General features: G+C 40.6%; 1 non-coding gene across 1 annotated transcript; it reads right to left on the bottom strand.

The window, feature by feature from the left end:
• Window positions 1–14,927: 14,927 nt before the first annotated feature.
• On the bottom strand, window positions 14,928–14,999 carry TRNAW-CCA (transfer RNA tryptophan (anticodon CCA)). The gene has a single exon. It is a non-coding gene; the product is annotated as a tRNA-Trp (tRNA).
• Window positions 15,000–15,525: the final 526 nt, after the last annotated feature.

The following is a 15,525-nucleotide window of genomic DNA, read 5'->3' as shown; positions in this document are numbered from 1 at the left end:
ATATTACTTAGTTGAAACATATCAAAATGTAAAAAACAGGTGACTGTTCTGCTGCTGTCCAGTCTCCCTTCCCTTGGAACCTCCTTCCCAACTAGGGGCCTGGGTTTGACCCTGGTGTGCTGAGAGCTTGCATCATTGATGGGGAGGAGCAGGTGTCCCTGGGGGACTGTTCTGTAAGATGGAGAGACTGGGAGGCCCTATCAGTGAGGGATACCAAACCCTGGCCTGGGGAATCCATGGAAACCAGATTAGGGAAAGTTGGGGAGAGAGAGACAAACAGAGAAAAATAAGGGAGAGAATATATCAGAAACTCGGGTCTGCAATGACACTGAGTAGCTTAAACAAAAATTTATTGTCTCACAGGTCTAGAGGTTGGCAGAATTGGTTTCTTTTGAAGATCATCAGGAAGAAAAGTTCCAAGCCTCTGTCTTAGCTTCTGGTATCCTCAGATTCTCCATGGCTTATGGATGGCATCCTCCCTGTGTTTTCACATTGTCTTTTTTCTGTGTTTGTGTTCTGATTTCCCTTTCTCATAAGGACATCAGTCGTGTTGGATTAGGGCCTACCCTAATGACCTTGGGCTTCCCTGATATCTCAGTTGGTAAAGAATCTACTTGCAATGCAGGAGACCTCGGTTTGATTCCTAGGCCAGGAAGATCACTTAGAGAAGGGAAAGGCTACCCACTGCAGTATTCTGGCCTGGAGAATCCCATGGACTGTATAGTCCATGGGGTCGCAAAGAGTTGGACATGACTGAGCGACTTTTACTAACAACCTAATTTGGGCTTTCCAGGTGGCTCAGTGATAAGGAATCTGCCTGCTAATATAGGAGATACAGGTTTGATCCCTGGGTTGGGAAGATCCCCTAGAGAAGGAAATTGCGACCTACTCCAGTATTCTTGCTGGAAAATCCCATGGACAGAGGAGCCTGGTGGGTTACAGTCCAAGGTGTTGCAAGAGTCGGACATGACTTAGCAACTAAACAACAACAAGTGACTTCATTTAAACCTGATTACCCCAAGGACTGTATTTTCAAACAAGGTCACATTCATAGGATTTCAGTATCTTTTGAGGGGACAGAATTCAACTCATAGCAGAGAAAGAGAGGTGAAACTGCATGGGTGGAGGTAGCCTGAAGAATTTCTAGAAGAGCTGGAATATAACATAGCATAGCACTACACTTTTCATAGGGCCAAGGCAGCCCCAGCCAGGGTGGAGGAGGGCAGAGCAAGGGAGATGCTCAGCTTGGACACATATCAATAATGAAACCAAAATATTCTTTTAAAGTGGCTGGAGCTTTGGGGGAAGAAATACAACACACAACCTCAATACTGTTTTATTTCTGGAAAAAGAAAAAATAGAAGGTCAGATCTGGGGCAAGTCATCAGAGGAAATTTGGTGGCTTGGGAAGTATATTGACTCACAGTGGATCACCTGCCACTTCTCTAGTACTGGCTGGGTGACCTTGCTGAGCCTGTCAGAACCTCGGTTTCCTCATCTGTAAAATGAGGCCAATGAGCTCAAACTACTGGGGTATCTGTGAAAATTACATGAGATTAGATGTGAAAAGCACCTGCTCTCAGAAGGCAGAATTCACCAGTTACCCATTTTTCTTTTCTCTAGAGAGAGCTTCTGTTCAGCAAAATGGTTTCTTGTTTTCAATATAAAGTTAAAGGGAAAAAAATCCTTTTAGAGAGATGTGGAAACAGACCTCTGAGTGCCTTACAGTTGGTTAGATTCCCCTATCTTGATCAGGGGGTTAGAGAAAATGGTAAGATGGAAATGTGGCCAGAACCATCCTATATTACTCTAGTCATTCGGGCAGGAGGCCAGGAAGATGGGGTTATAGGGATGTTCCTGGTGAGTTACTATTTTCAGATGGAGCTTTTGAATGACCCAACATATAGTATAAAACCTCTCCAGATCTGTAGACCAGAAAGCAGTAAATTAAAGTAAAACTGTAAATGTTTATAATCATAAAGGATATAATACCCATAAGCCTTAAATGTTTTTATACAACTCACAACATATAAGGTAAATTCATTTGTCTAATATTAATTTAGGCCTCAAAACTAAGGTTTTCTTTCAGCATAGGTTGGCTGATTCAAGTTCTAAGTTGCCTTTTTTTTTTTTTTTTGCACAAACTTTTTCCATAAAGTATTAGGCATATTTTCCAGTTTTGAGTGTAGAATCTTAGTAGATTTTTCTCCCCTCAAACTTTTAGTATTTACTAGCTCAGCCCTAAACTGAAAATATTTTTAATGATTTACCTTAAACTTTTCCTACTACATTCAAGTTCATTTCTATAAAGTAACAACTCTTGTTTTGTATTCCTATTTTATCAGCTTCTAGAGTATTAAATTAAACTGAAAATTATAATAGCAATTACAATGGATGTAAGTGTGAGTGGGAACAAAGTCAACTGAGTCTTTGAAATCATACAGCTGAGCTGGTGGGAGCCTAAGCAGACAGGCAAATGAAGACTCTTCTGGCTGTACACTTTGATTGAGTTTTAGAAAAGAAATGGAGATTTACATCAATCCAATGAGTTGGTCAAATAAAGATGAGTTGGTGTATTTTCACTGCATGACCTGTAAACGGTTCAACTCTTGACAGACTTCAGTATCTCTCTGGTAGTGTTTTGCTGTAAGTTAGGAGCACCACCACCATCACTCCAACAACAGATCACAGATGTCAGAATAATCTTATATCACTCTTCAGAGCTATCATTATATGAATAATTGCATATCATTTTTATATCTCAGCACCTTTTATTTTATTTATAGTTAAACTTATTTGTTATACGATCAACAGCTATTTATGGTCTGCCTACTATTTCTCGATGTTGGGATACAGTATGAATAATATGTGGTCCTTTGCTCTAGGAAAAATCACAGTCTTGTGAGGCAGAAAGGTCAGTAAATGGGAAGTTACTGAGCAGCTGGTTGGCACGAGGGACAAACCAAGAGAACGACATTGCATATTCCAGGCTATGAGTCTCTTAGTTGAAATTGGAGGGGAAGTGTGGGTTCAGTAGTTACCAACCTCTCTGGAGCACCTTCTGAGTACCAAGCTCTGTTTTAGGCACTGGGGTTACAAAGATGAATAATTAGTTGTCCTGTACTCAGGAAGTGTGTACATGTAATTATAGTTCCCTGCAGGAAGTGCTGTCTTTTGGATCAGCACTGAGTCTTCAGAGACCAGGGAAAGGCAAGCTTCCTACAGGATGTGAAGTTCCTCTAGCTTGTAACCGTGCCTCAAGCAGAGGCCTAACTTGTCTTTCCTGCCCTGTTCCTGGGAACATTTTTAGTACACCTTGTGTGCTCGATTAGCATCTGAATGAGTAAATGAACTGCATGATGATTAGGAGTTAACTAGGGGCCAGGCCCTGTGCTCTGTGCTGGGAATACAAAGATGAATGAGCCATGGCCTTTGCCCTGATTGAGGAGATTATAATAAAATCTAAATTCTGACTGAATCCTGATAACATATCAGCAATGTAAGACACTTGCAAACTTGGGCACACCTTTCTAATAAGTTGTGCTCCACATTGGACCATTTACTGGCTTTGGCAACACTTGTCAAACATACTCTTGAGCTTACTCCAGGGAGGACAGTGGATGGTTAAGGAAGCTGGCAACTGAGCAGGCCAGCTTCAACCCTGGCAAATAAAAAGACATCATTCAGACTGGCTTGAATGACGTTTGGGCCGGGAAATCATCAGTACTCAACCCTAGAGCATGGGTAATACGACTGATAGCAGGCTATTGGGCTTCCCTAGTGGCTCAGATGGTAAAGAAGCTGCCGGCAATGCAGGACACCCAGGTTCGATCCCTGGTTGGAAAGATCCCCTATGGAAGGGAAAGGCTACCCACTCCAGTTTTCTTGGCTGGAGAATTCCACAGACAGAGGACCTGAGCAGGCTATTGGTATAGTGAGCAGTTTCAATGGAGGATCCCCCAAATGCTTTTTCAGAATGTTCCTCTGCACCATCCCTACCCCTCACCACAAGGGAAGTAGCAAGTAGAAATTCTACTTCAACATCTAACACAAAGCTTGGAGCTGTTGACTGGTGGTTTGCTCCAGATAACCAGCAGGTCTCTAGGAATACATGAGTTTGAATAAGGTCTCTTGGTTTATTACAGCTGCTACAGCCTAACTATTCAAACTATCAATTCCTGAACCACCAAAGGCAGCTAAAATTGGTCAAGGGGCTAGTAGAGCAGGGTTCACCAGGCAAGGCAGGATGGCATGGATATGTAATTTATGTCCTGTTATATGACTAAATGCTGCAATTAGCATGACAAAAATCCTGCAGCTATGTCATTTCTCTCCAATATTATGAAAATACAAGTGCAAGGAGATATAGGATTTTGTCTCAGGACACACAGTAAGTTAGGGGCTGAAAAACTCCATCCTGCCATAACCAGCAAGTCATATTGTGAGTCTATCCCAGAAAAAGAAAAGCCAAACATTTTCCTAAGTGGGGCATATTCACATCTTTGCCATTTCTTAAGAATGCTCTTTTTTACCTTCCTCTTTTTGTGACAGCCTTTTCCAAGTTCTCATTGCCATAGACTCTTGGGAATCCACATGTCAGACTCAAGCAGAATTACAATTCTAATATCTACTCATGTCCCCCACATGCCCTCAGCCCTGCCCAGATGGAGGGTCACATTCCAGTTTAGAAATAGCATCAAAGAGAAGTCACTTCTGGGGTAGAGAGCAAGAGAGTAGCTAGAAGTTAAGAGACATTCAATCAATGACTAACGCAGCAGACAGGCTTCCCTTTGTCCATTGTTAACTACGAATGAATGGATTTTCCAGCCCCTGTTGCTACCTCTAGAGAAGGGAGGAGGTGGCAGTGAGCAGAAAAAGGTTCTTTCAGCCTGACTCTGCCTTGAGTTATTGCTTTTTCATTCTCCAACTTTAGTGAGATTTAACTGATAAAAAGTAAGATATTGAAAGTGTTCATCATGACAATTTGATGTACATATACATTATAAAAGAATTCCTCCCAATTTAGTTAATTAACATATCCATTACCTCACATTTATCTTTTTTTTAAGTTGGGGGAGGACATTGTGAGTTATTGTCTTTTGCACTTTCTCCCATAAATCACTAAGTCCAGTCATGAATTTTTGGCAAGTGGGAACCTCTTACCATCAGATGTTTTGGCTCTGGTGAGTGTTCTAAGAAATGTCCTAAAGGTCTGAGTTAAGGACCTCGGGTCTAGTTCTGTCTCAGACACCAGATAGCCACATGCAACCGCAGGCTTGTTGACTTTATGATCTAGGTTTTGGTTTCCTTGTCTGCAGGATGAGGGTATTGGATGCATATCAGGTCACTAAATGGAGGTCTCTAGGCCATATTTTGCTTGAAACTGTGTATTTTGTCTATATAGTAGTTTTTTTATGTTTACAAAATTTGAATTAGTGTCTACCATTTAACAATTGACTCAACAACAATAAAACAACCTGATTGAAAAATGGGCAAAGGACTTGAGTAAACATTTCTCTAAAGAAGGCAAGAATACTGGAGTGGGTTGCCATGCCCTCCTCCAGAAAGAAGACATACAGATGGCCAACAAGCATATGAAAAGATGCTCAAGACCACTAGTTATTAGAGAAATGAAAGTCGAAACCACAAAGATGAGATACTACTGCATACCCACTAGGTATACCTTTCTGTATAAAGAACAGAAAAAAACAAGTGTTGGTGAAGATATGGAGAAATTGGAACCCTTGTGCACTAGGGGTAGTAATGTAAAATGGTACAACTGCTATAAAAAAATATAGTGGGTCCTTAAAAATGAAAAATAGAGCTACAATTTGATCTAGTAAATCCATTTCTGAGTATACATATACCCAAAAGAACTAAAAGTAAAGTCTTGAAGAAATATTTAATACCCATGTTCACTGACTAGTCAAAAGTCAACCCAAGTGGCCAATGATAGATAAATGGGCTTAAAAATGTGGTATACACAAATGTAGAATATTATTCATCCTTGAAAATAAAGAAATTCTGACGCATGATACAACATGGATGAGCCGGGAGGACATTACGCTAGGTAAAATAAGTCACAAAATGAAAACAGTTTATGAATCCATATATATGAGATACTTAGAGTAGTTACGTTCATAGAGACAACATATAATAGAATGGTGGTTGCCAGGGTCTGGGAGAAATGGGCAGTATCAAGTTGTTTAATGTGTACTGTTTAAGTTTTGCAAAATGATAGAAATTTTGTAGACTGACTACACAATATAAATGTACTTAACACTACTGATGGAGAAAGCGATGGGACTCCACTTTCACTTTTCACTTTCATGCATTGGAGAAGGAAATGGCAACCCACTCCAGTGTTCTTGCCGGGAGAATCCCAGGGACAGGGGAGCCTGGTGGGCTGCAGTCTATGGGGTTGCACAGAGTTGGACATGACTGAAGCGACTTAGCAGCAGCAGCAACACTACTGAACTGTAGGCTGAAAATGGTTAAAATGGTAAATTTTATAAGTATATTTGACCACAATTAAAAAATATTTTTGAGAGATAGCTCATGAAAATTTGAAGTCATCTTTTTTGGGGGGGAAAGTCCAGAAGATCGTGACTTTGGGCCTTAGACATCAGTTGGCAACAGCCAGCTTGAGCTGAGTATCTGCTCTTCTCTTTAGATGAGCCTATTCTTTGCTGTTCTCCCCAGGCTTCACCTCATTATCTTTTTTTCCAATTAAATAACCCATCTGGCCCCTATAGAGCTTTGAATTTGCAACCCCTGATTAGACTATCTCTACTACCTTTTATAGCATTAATACCTATGAGTCTAAAATGTTAGTCATCATGAACACTCTGTAAGTAAACAAGGTGAGTGAGACATAGGCAGAGAGACATTCAAATTACTTTCTTGACATATCTTCTTTCAGGTCCATGGGAGGGTTAGCACTCATGTCCACAATGGGCAGTAAAAACAGCTGGCTAGTGACATTGGTTTAGTTGTTCCCTAGCGCTGGAGAACTGATGTTTTGAACTGTGGTGTTGGAGAAGACTCTTGAGAGTCCCTTGGACTGCAAGGAGATCCAACCAGTCCATCCTAAAGGAAGTCAGTCCTGAATATTCACTGGAAGGACTGATGTTGAAGCTGAAACTCCAATACTTTGGCCACCTGATGTGAAGAACTGACTCATTTGAAAAGACCCTGATGCTGGGAAAGATTGAAGGCAGGAGGAGAAGGGGGTGAAAGAGAATGAGATGGTTGGATGGCATCACTGACTCAATGAACATGAGTTTGAGTACACTCCGGGAGTTGGTAATGGATAGGGAGGCCTGGCATACTACATTTCATGGAGTTGCAAAGAGTTGGACACGACTAAGTGACTGGACTGAAGTGAACTGAACTGACTTCTGTATAAACCCCAGTCATGGCTGGGATTTATATTCTGAACCTGAGCCTTTAGTATGACTCAGGTCAATGAGGCTTACTGATCCAGACAACACTCTTGTCACTAAAATAGATGAAATCTTTAAATGTTACAAAATGGAGGACCCTAATGGCATGGGGAAAATTAGGAGAGAAATGATATAGGCAACTGGAAGCTTTGCTTTCAGAAAAAGAAGATGATTTAAAATTGTCTAAAGGAAACAAAGCTGGCATGGTGGTTAAGAATCTGCCTACCAAGGCAAGAGATGCAAGAGATGTGGTTTGATCCCTGGGTTAGAAAGATTCACTGGAGTAGGAAATGGCAACCCACTCCACAATATTCTTGCCAGGGAAATCCCATGGACAGAGGAGCCTGGCAGGCTATAGTCCAAGGGGTCGCCAAGAGTTGGATGAGACTGAGCATACACACACAAAGGAAACAAAGAAAAAATAGATCTCTTCCTTCAACAACACTTATAGTTTGATATCAGTAATGCTGCAGATAGTGTGTATGACATCATGATACATACCTCTACTTGTGATCTTGGGAAACAACTTGATTATTGAAGTTTGAGATAATGAAATCTTCCTCTATCCCTTTGTGTTGAGGGGAATGAGATCAGCTCGAATAAGAGCCCACATTATAAAGAGCATCCTTGTCTTGGTCCCTAATTCATTCATTCGTTGTAACTCATTCATTTATCCAACCAATATTTATTTAGCACCTACTAGTTATACTGTTCCTGACTTAAAGCATGACAGTTAAGATTCCTACCTTCATGGAGTTTAGGTAGTAGGAAAGGACAGAACAGCTTATCAATGTTTGGTCAATAGTTTCCTTGAGGGCATTATTTTGTATATTTTTTCCCTCTCAATATGTACTAGGCACTTTGGTATTTGCTCTGGGGTCGGCTTGGTGGACAAGACAGGCATTTAACAAGGTTAATTATAGAAGGTTTTAGAGTTTTTATTAGTTCTGAAAGCAAAGGACATGGAAAGCTGCTGCAGAAGTGTCTGGTGTCTGGTCTTGGAGGATGTCTAGTTCTCAGTAGTCAGAGGCTGAAGCTTTATTCGAGGCCAAAGGCAAAACATAGCCCGAGATGGAAAGTATGGAATGGCAAGAATGTTTGTGGAGAACAAGACTTTCTGAGGAGCTGAATGAGCTGTATTTCTTTCTGTAACACTGAAAATTGTCCTGAGATATAATTATAGAGAGGATCATTCCTAGGGGTAGCCACACACTACCCAGAGGCCTGCCTGAGGAGGGGCTGCTGCAGGCTTAAAGAGATTCAGTCTGAAAAAATTTGATGTTTTGTCAAGTTTGTTTAAGTTTGGGATGGTAGGGTTAGTGTGCTACATGACAGAATTGAAACTTCTACACATTACCTGCACCAGTTCATAGACTGCACTTTATAGAACCAGAGTCAAGCCTTTGGACTGTACTAAGCAAATTTATGAAGAATGTTTTACCATTCATGAAAAATTGTATTTGCCAAAAGTGTCTGATGACCTTAACCTAAAGAAATTGTCTTTAAAAAACTAGGGATCTTACATTTGGCAGGAATATAAAATGTATTTATTTAAAAAGATGAAATATGTTGTATGCCATTTTAGGCAGCTGAAAGAAGGAAGTTTTTTGACCACTTCATGCATATACACTTCCTACATATGTACTATAATAATAATAGCTAATATTTATTGAGTTCTTCCTGTGTGCTAGGCACAAGTGTGAAAGTGTTAGTTGCTCAGTCGTGTCTGACTCTTTTGCAACTCCATGGACTGTAGCCCACCAGGTTTTTCCATCCATGGTATTCTCCAGGCAAGAATGCTGGAGTGGACACCCATTCCCTTCTCCAGGGAATCTTCCTGATCCAGGGATTGAGACCAGGTCTCCCACAGCATGAGTAGATTCTTTACCATATGAACCATTATACTTCTAGTAATTAATATATATATATATATATATGGATATGTATATGTATAAACTCAGATGACTATTCTAATAACTCTATAGACACTATCATTATCCCCATTTGAAAGATGAAGAATTACAGAGAGGTTGAGAACTTGCCCCAGATAGCCTGGCTAGTAAAAGGAAAAGTTGGGTTTTCAACCCCGGCTTGGTTCCAGACTCTGTGATGTAAACACTGCCTCTGAGAGCAAATTAAAAACAAAACAAACCTAGAAAACCATAATCCTTGGCAGTGATATCGGAGTTAGGAAGCGGATTGGATTGGATTTGCATATTTGTCCAGTATTTGTTGAGTACCTGTTACACTGTGCCAGGCCCTGTCCAGGTGGTGGGACATACAGGTGCACAAAGCAGATGAAAGCCTGCTCTCAGGAGGTTCATGTCCTAGGAGATTCACTCCTTTGTTTTTCTAAGGTTATTGATTCTCTATTTGAGTGCTATTTGTGTTAAACGCCAGTTTTTTTTTTCCTCAAGTTTTCCAGTATGTTGTGGACTGATATTTTAATAAACTACAGAAAAAATTAAAAACTAGAAAAGTAAAATTTAAAAGACCCCAAGTACATACAAATTACACAGCTTGTTTTTTTAAGTATTCAACTCAAAGACAAAAAAAATCACTCAATCAAGTTTCTGTATGCTTCTAAGGCTTACTCTCAATGATCTCATTGTGAATCACCACAGTTCACCAACTGGCAGTTGTCTAAGGCCCACACTTGGGGTAGCTGCCATATGCTTTGTTTTTGCCAGCTATTTAATTACTACCCATCACAACATGTGATCTGAAAAATAAAGATGAATTGGATTTATAATATGATTGGCTCTTTTCTGTAATGGGCCAGATAGTAAAGATTTGAGGCTCTGTTGACCAGACCGTCTCTGACACAACTACCCAGCTCTGCTGTTGCTGTGTGAGAGCTGCCATAGGTGATGCATAATGAATGAGCAGGGCTATGTTCCAATAGAACTTTATTTCTAGTCAATGAAATCTGGATTTTGTAAAATTTATTTGTATCACAAAATATTACTTTTTCTTTTAATTTTTTTCAACTATTTTTATAAATTTAAAAAGCATTCTTAGCATGTGGGTCCTACCAAAACAGGCCCAAGGCTGGATTTGGCCCATGGGCTTTAGTTTTAAGACCCCTTCCACAAAGACAACAGAAATATCTTGGAGTAGCTGATGTCCTTGAATTTGCTAAGAAAAAAATGCAAGTTACTATATTTTTAATGCAATTTGTAATGAATGTTAGTGATAGTGTCAATAAACATAAAACTGAAAAAGCATATTATTGCATATGGCTAATAATAGTACATCATGCGAAATGCTGGGCTGGATGAATCACAAGCTGGAATCAAGATTGCTGGGAGAAATATCAACAACCTCAGATATTCAGATGATACCATTCTAATGGGGCTTCCTAGGCAGCACTAGTGGTAAAGAATTTGCCCATCAATGCAGGAGATGCAAGAGACACGGGTTTGATCCCTGGGTGGCAAGATCCTCTGGATGAGGAAATGGCAACCCCCTCCAGTATTCTTGCCTTGAAAATACCGGGGACAGTGGAGCCTGGTAGGCTACACACCATGGAGTTGCAGTCAGACATGACTGAGCACACACACCATACCATATCATACTACACTACTCTAATGGCAGAAGTGAAGAGGAACTAAAGAGCTTCTTGATGAGGGTGAAAGAAGCGAGTGAAAAACCTGGCTTAACATTCAGTATTCAAAAAACTAAGGTCATGGCATCCAGTCCCATCAATTCATGGCAAATAGAAGGGAAAAAAGTGGAAGCAGTGACAGATTTCATTTTCTTGGGCTCCAAAATCACTGCAGACAGTGACTGCAGTCGTAAAATTAGAAGATGGTTGCTCCTTGGAAGAAAAGCTATGACAAACCTGGACAATGTATTAAAAAGCAGAGGCATCACTCTTCCAGCAAAGGTCCATATAGTCAAAGCTATGGTTTTTCCAGTAGTCATGTATGGATGTGAGAGTTAGACGTAAAGAAGACTGAGCACTGAAGAACTGATGCTTTTGAATTGTGATGTTGGAGAAGACTCTTAAGAATCCTTGGACTGCAAGCAGATGAAACCAGTCAATCCTTAAGGAAATCAACCCTGAATATTCACTGGAAGGACTGATGCTGAAGCTGAAGCTCCAATACTTTGGCCACCTGATGCGAAGAACTGATCCATTTGAAAAGACCCTGATGCTGGGAAAGACTGAAGGCAGGAGGAGAAGGGGGCAACAGAGGATGATATGGTTAGTTAGTATCACTGATTCAAGGGACATGAATTTGAGCAAACTTTGGGAGACAGTGGAGGATAGAAAAGCCTGGCATGCTACAGTCCATGGAGTTGCAAAGAGTTGGATATGACTTAGTGACTAAACAACAATAACAACAAATGATAATTAAAAATTTAGAGATTAAAACCCTTTTAAATTATAGTGGGAATGTAAAATAGTGTAGCCAGTTTGGAAAACAGTCAGGCAGTTCCTCAAAAAGTTAAGTATAAAGTTCAGTTCAGTTCAGTCGCTCAGTCGTGTCTGACTCTTTGCAGCCCCATGAATTGCAGCACTCCAGGCCTCCCTGTCCATCACCAACTCCCGGAGTTCACTCAAACTCACGTCCATCGAGTCAGTGATGCCATCCAGCCATCTCATCCTCTGTTGTCCCCTTCTCCTCCTGCCCCCAATCCCTCCCAGCATCAGAGTCTTTTCCAATGAATCAACTCTTCACATGAGGTGGCCAAAGTATTGGAGTTTCAGCTTTAGCATCATTCCTTCCAAAGAACACCCAGGACTGATCTCCTTTAGGATGGACTGGTTGGATTTCCTTGCAGTCCAAGGGACTCTCAAGAGTCTTCTCCAACACCACAGTTCAAAAGCATCAATTCTTCGGGGCTCAGCTTTCTTCACAGTCCAACTCTCACATCCATACATGACTACTGGAAAAATCATAGCCTTGACTAGACAGACCTTTGTTGGCAAAGTAATGTCTCTGCTTTTAAAGTTATCATACAGCTAATAATTTCACCCCTATGTGTATGTGTATATACTCTGTGTATGTGTGTATACATCCATGTATGTATATAAGCAACAGAATCAAAAACATATGTCTGTAAAAAACTTGTACATGAATGCTCATAGCCACATTATTCATAATAACTATAAAGTAGAAATTACCTAAATGTCAGTCAGCTGATAAATAAATAAAATATGGTGTGTCCAATAATGGAATATTATTTGGCTATATAAAGGAATGAAGATGAAGTCCTGATACCTACTACAACATAGATGAACCTTGAAAATGTAAGTGAAAGAAGCCAGATGCAAAGTCACATGTTATATGATTTCATTTATATGAAATGTCCAGAAAGTGTACTCCATGGAGAAAGAAAGCAGATTATTGGTCACCAAAGGCTGGGGACAGGGAGAGGGTAATGAGAGTGTTTTTTGGGAGTTATTCTGGAACTTGATGGTAGTAATGGGTGAATAACCTTGTGAATAAGCTAAAAAATAGTAAAGCATATACCTTAAAAAAATAAAATTTATGTACATGGTTTACAAATCAAAATATTTAAAAAGTGATATTTTAAAAAATTGTCAAAAGAATCAAATACTGTCAACAACATTTGACCTGGAAAATTTGACGTTGGTAAAGCTAATAGTCATAGCAGGGATTTTATAACAGGCTATAACTGATAAAATTTTGTATTGACCAAACACTAACCAATGAATTTTTGTTGGGAAATACATGCCGATTAAAATTATTCAGTAAAAATGATTTCAGCTGAACAAAGGTTAAAATAGAACAAAACTGGGTATAATTTAACTGATTTCCGTAGAAAATTGACAGTGAAATTAAGTTGGCTTAATGGTATTCACCCTCAAATTATTTCTTATTGAAAAATCAGTAAATACTGGTACTATTTAAATTAGAATACTTGTTTTAAAAATGCAGAATCAAAGCATCCTTAATCAAGAATGGCAGATATATACATGCACTGGGCTTCTAGTATGGCTCTGCTGCTGCTGCTGCTAAGTCGCTTCAGTCGTGTCCAACTCTGTGTGACCCCACAGACGGCAGCCCACCAGGCTCCTCCGTCCCTGGGATTCTCCAGGCAAGAACACTGGAGTGGGTTGCCATTTCCTTCTCCAGTGCACGAAAGTGAAAACTGAAAGTGAAGTCGCTCAGTCGTGTCCGACCCTTCGTGACCCCATGGACTGCAGCCTACCAGGCTCCTCCATCCATGGGATTTTCCAGGCAAGAGTACTGGAGTGGGGTAACATTGCCTTCTCCCAGAAAAACATCTATTTCTGCTTTATTGACTATGCCAAAGCCTTTGACTGTGTGGATCACAATAAACTGTGGAAAATTCTGAAAGAGATGGGAATACCAGACCACCTGACCTGCCTCTTGAGAAACCTGTATGCAGGACAGGAAGCAACAGTTAGAACTGGACATGGAACAACAGACTGATTCCAAATAGGAAAAGGAGTACGTCAAGGCTGTGTATTGTCACCCTGCTTATTTAACTTCTGTGCAGAGTACATCTTGAGAAACACTGGGCTGGAGGAAGCACAAGCTGGAATGAAGATTGCCGGGAGAAATATCAATAACCTCAGATATGCAGATGACACCACCCTTATGGCAGAAAGTGAAGAGGAACTAAAAGCCTCTTGATGAAAGTGAAAGAGGAGAGTGAAAAAGTTGGCCTAAAGCTCAACATTCAGAAAACTAAGATCATGGCATCTGGTCCCATCACTTCATGGGAAATAGATGGGGAAATAGTGAAAACAGTGGCTGACTTTATTTTTCTGGGCTCCAAAATCACTGCAGATGGTGATTGCAGCCATGAAATTGAAAGATGCTTACTCCTTGGAAGAAAAGTTATGACCAACCTAGACAGCACATTAAAAAGCAGAGACATTACTTTGTCAACAAAGGTCCGTCTAGTCAAGGCTATGGTTTTTCCAGTAGTCGCGTATGGACGTGAGAGTTGGACTGTGGAGAAAGCTGAGCACCGAAGAATTGATGCTTTTGAAGTGTGATGTTGGAGAAGACTCTTGAGAGTCCCTTGGACTGCAGGGAAATCCAACAGTCCATCCTAAAGGAGATCAGTCCTGGGTGTTCATTGGAAGGACTGATGCTGGGGCTGAAACTCCAATACTTTCGCCACCTTATGCAAATAGCTGACTCATTGGAAAAGACCCTGATGCTGGGAGGGATTGGGGGCAGGAGAAGAAGGGGATGACAGGATTATGGCTGGATGGCATCACTGACTCGATGGACAAAGGTTTGGGTGATGGTGATGGACAGGGAGGCCTGGCGTGCTGCGATTCATGGGGTTGCAAAGAGTTGGACATGACTGAGCAACTGAAATGAACTGAACTGAAAGTGAAAGTGAAGTCACTCAGTCATGTCCTACTCTTTGTGACCCCATGGACTATAACCTACCAAGCTCCTCCGTCCATGGGATTCTTCAGGCAAGAATACTGGATTGGGTTGCCATTTCCTTCTCCAGGGGATCTTCCCAACCCAGGGATCGAACCTGGGTTTCCTGCATTGGAGGCAGACGCTTTATCCTCTGAGCCACCAGGGAAGCCTGAACTGAACTGAACTCAAGGCCTTATCTTATCTTAATCACTGCTTCAAAGGTCCTATCTCTATCTCTCTAGATATAATCACATTCTGAGGTACTGGGGGTTAGGCTTCAACATATGAATCTTGAGGACACAATTTGGCTTACAACATCCATTTAGTAACAACACACACTTTATGACTTGACAGGCTCAAAGTGGAACCCTCAGCTGTCATCTAGTGTAGTTCTTACCTTCTCTTTTTCAGAAAGAGGAATGAACTTAACATTACTCAGGCACATTTCTCTGACTTTCAACTTTCTATCCTATGACAGGAGTCTATGTTCAAGATGTACACAGTTCCCTCAAGAATCATGAAAAGCTTGTTTGCAGTTTATCGATGACAGAGGATCACTTGTGAAAATATAATGAAACAGACAGCATATTTATACCCACGAAGCTAGACCACACCCAGATACTGTTCTGGAAAGTTCTTGATGATTATATTCACCTTAGAGGAGTATCAAGAGGCTTCAGTTGGCTTCAAAA

This window comes from Capricornis sumatraensis, chromosome 4, assembly GCF_032405125.1.
Source record: "Capricornis sumatraensis isolate serow.1 chromosome 4, serow.2, whole genome shotgun sequence".
Lineage (NCBI taxonomy): Eukaryota > Metazoa > Chordata > Mammalia > Artiodactyla > Bovidae > Capricornis > Capricornis sumatraensis.
Note: the sequence above shows the minus strand (reverse complement) of the source record. Positions and strands in the feature narration are given on the sequence as shown.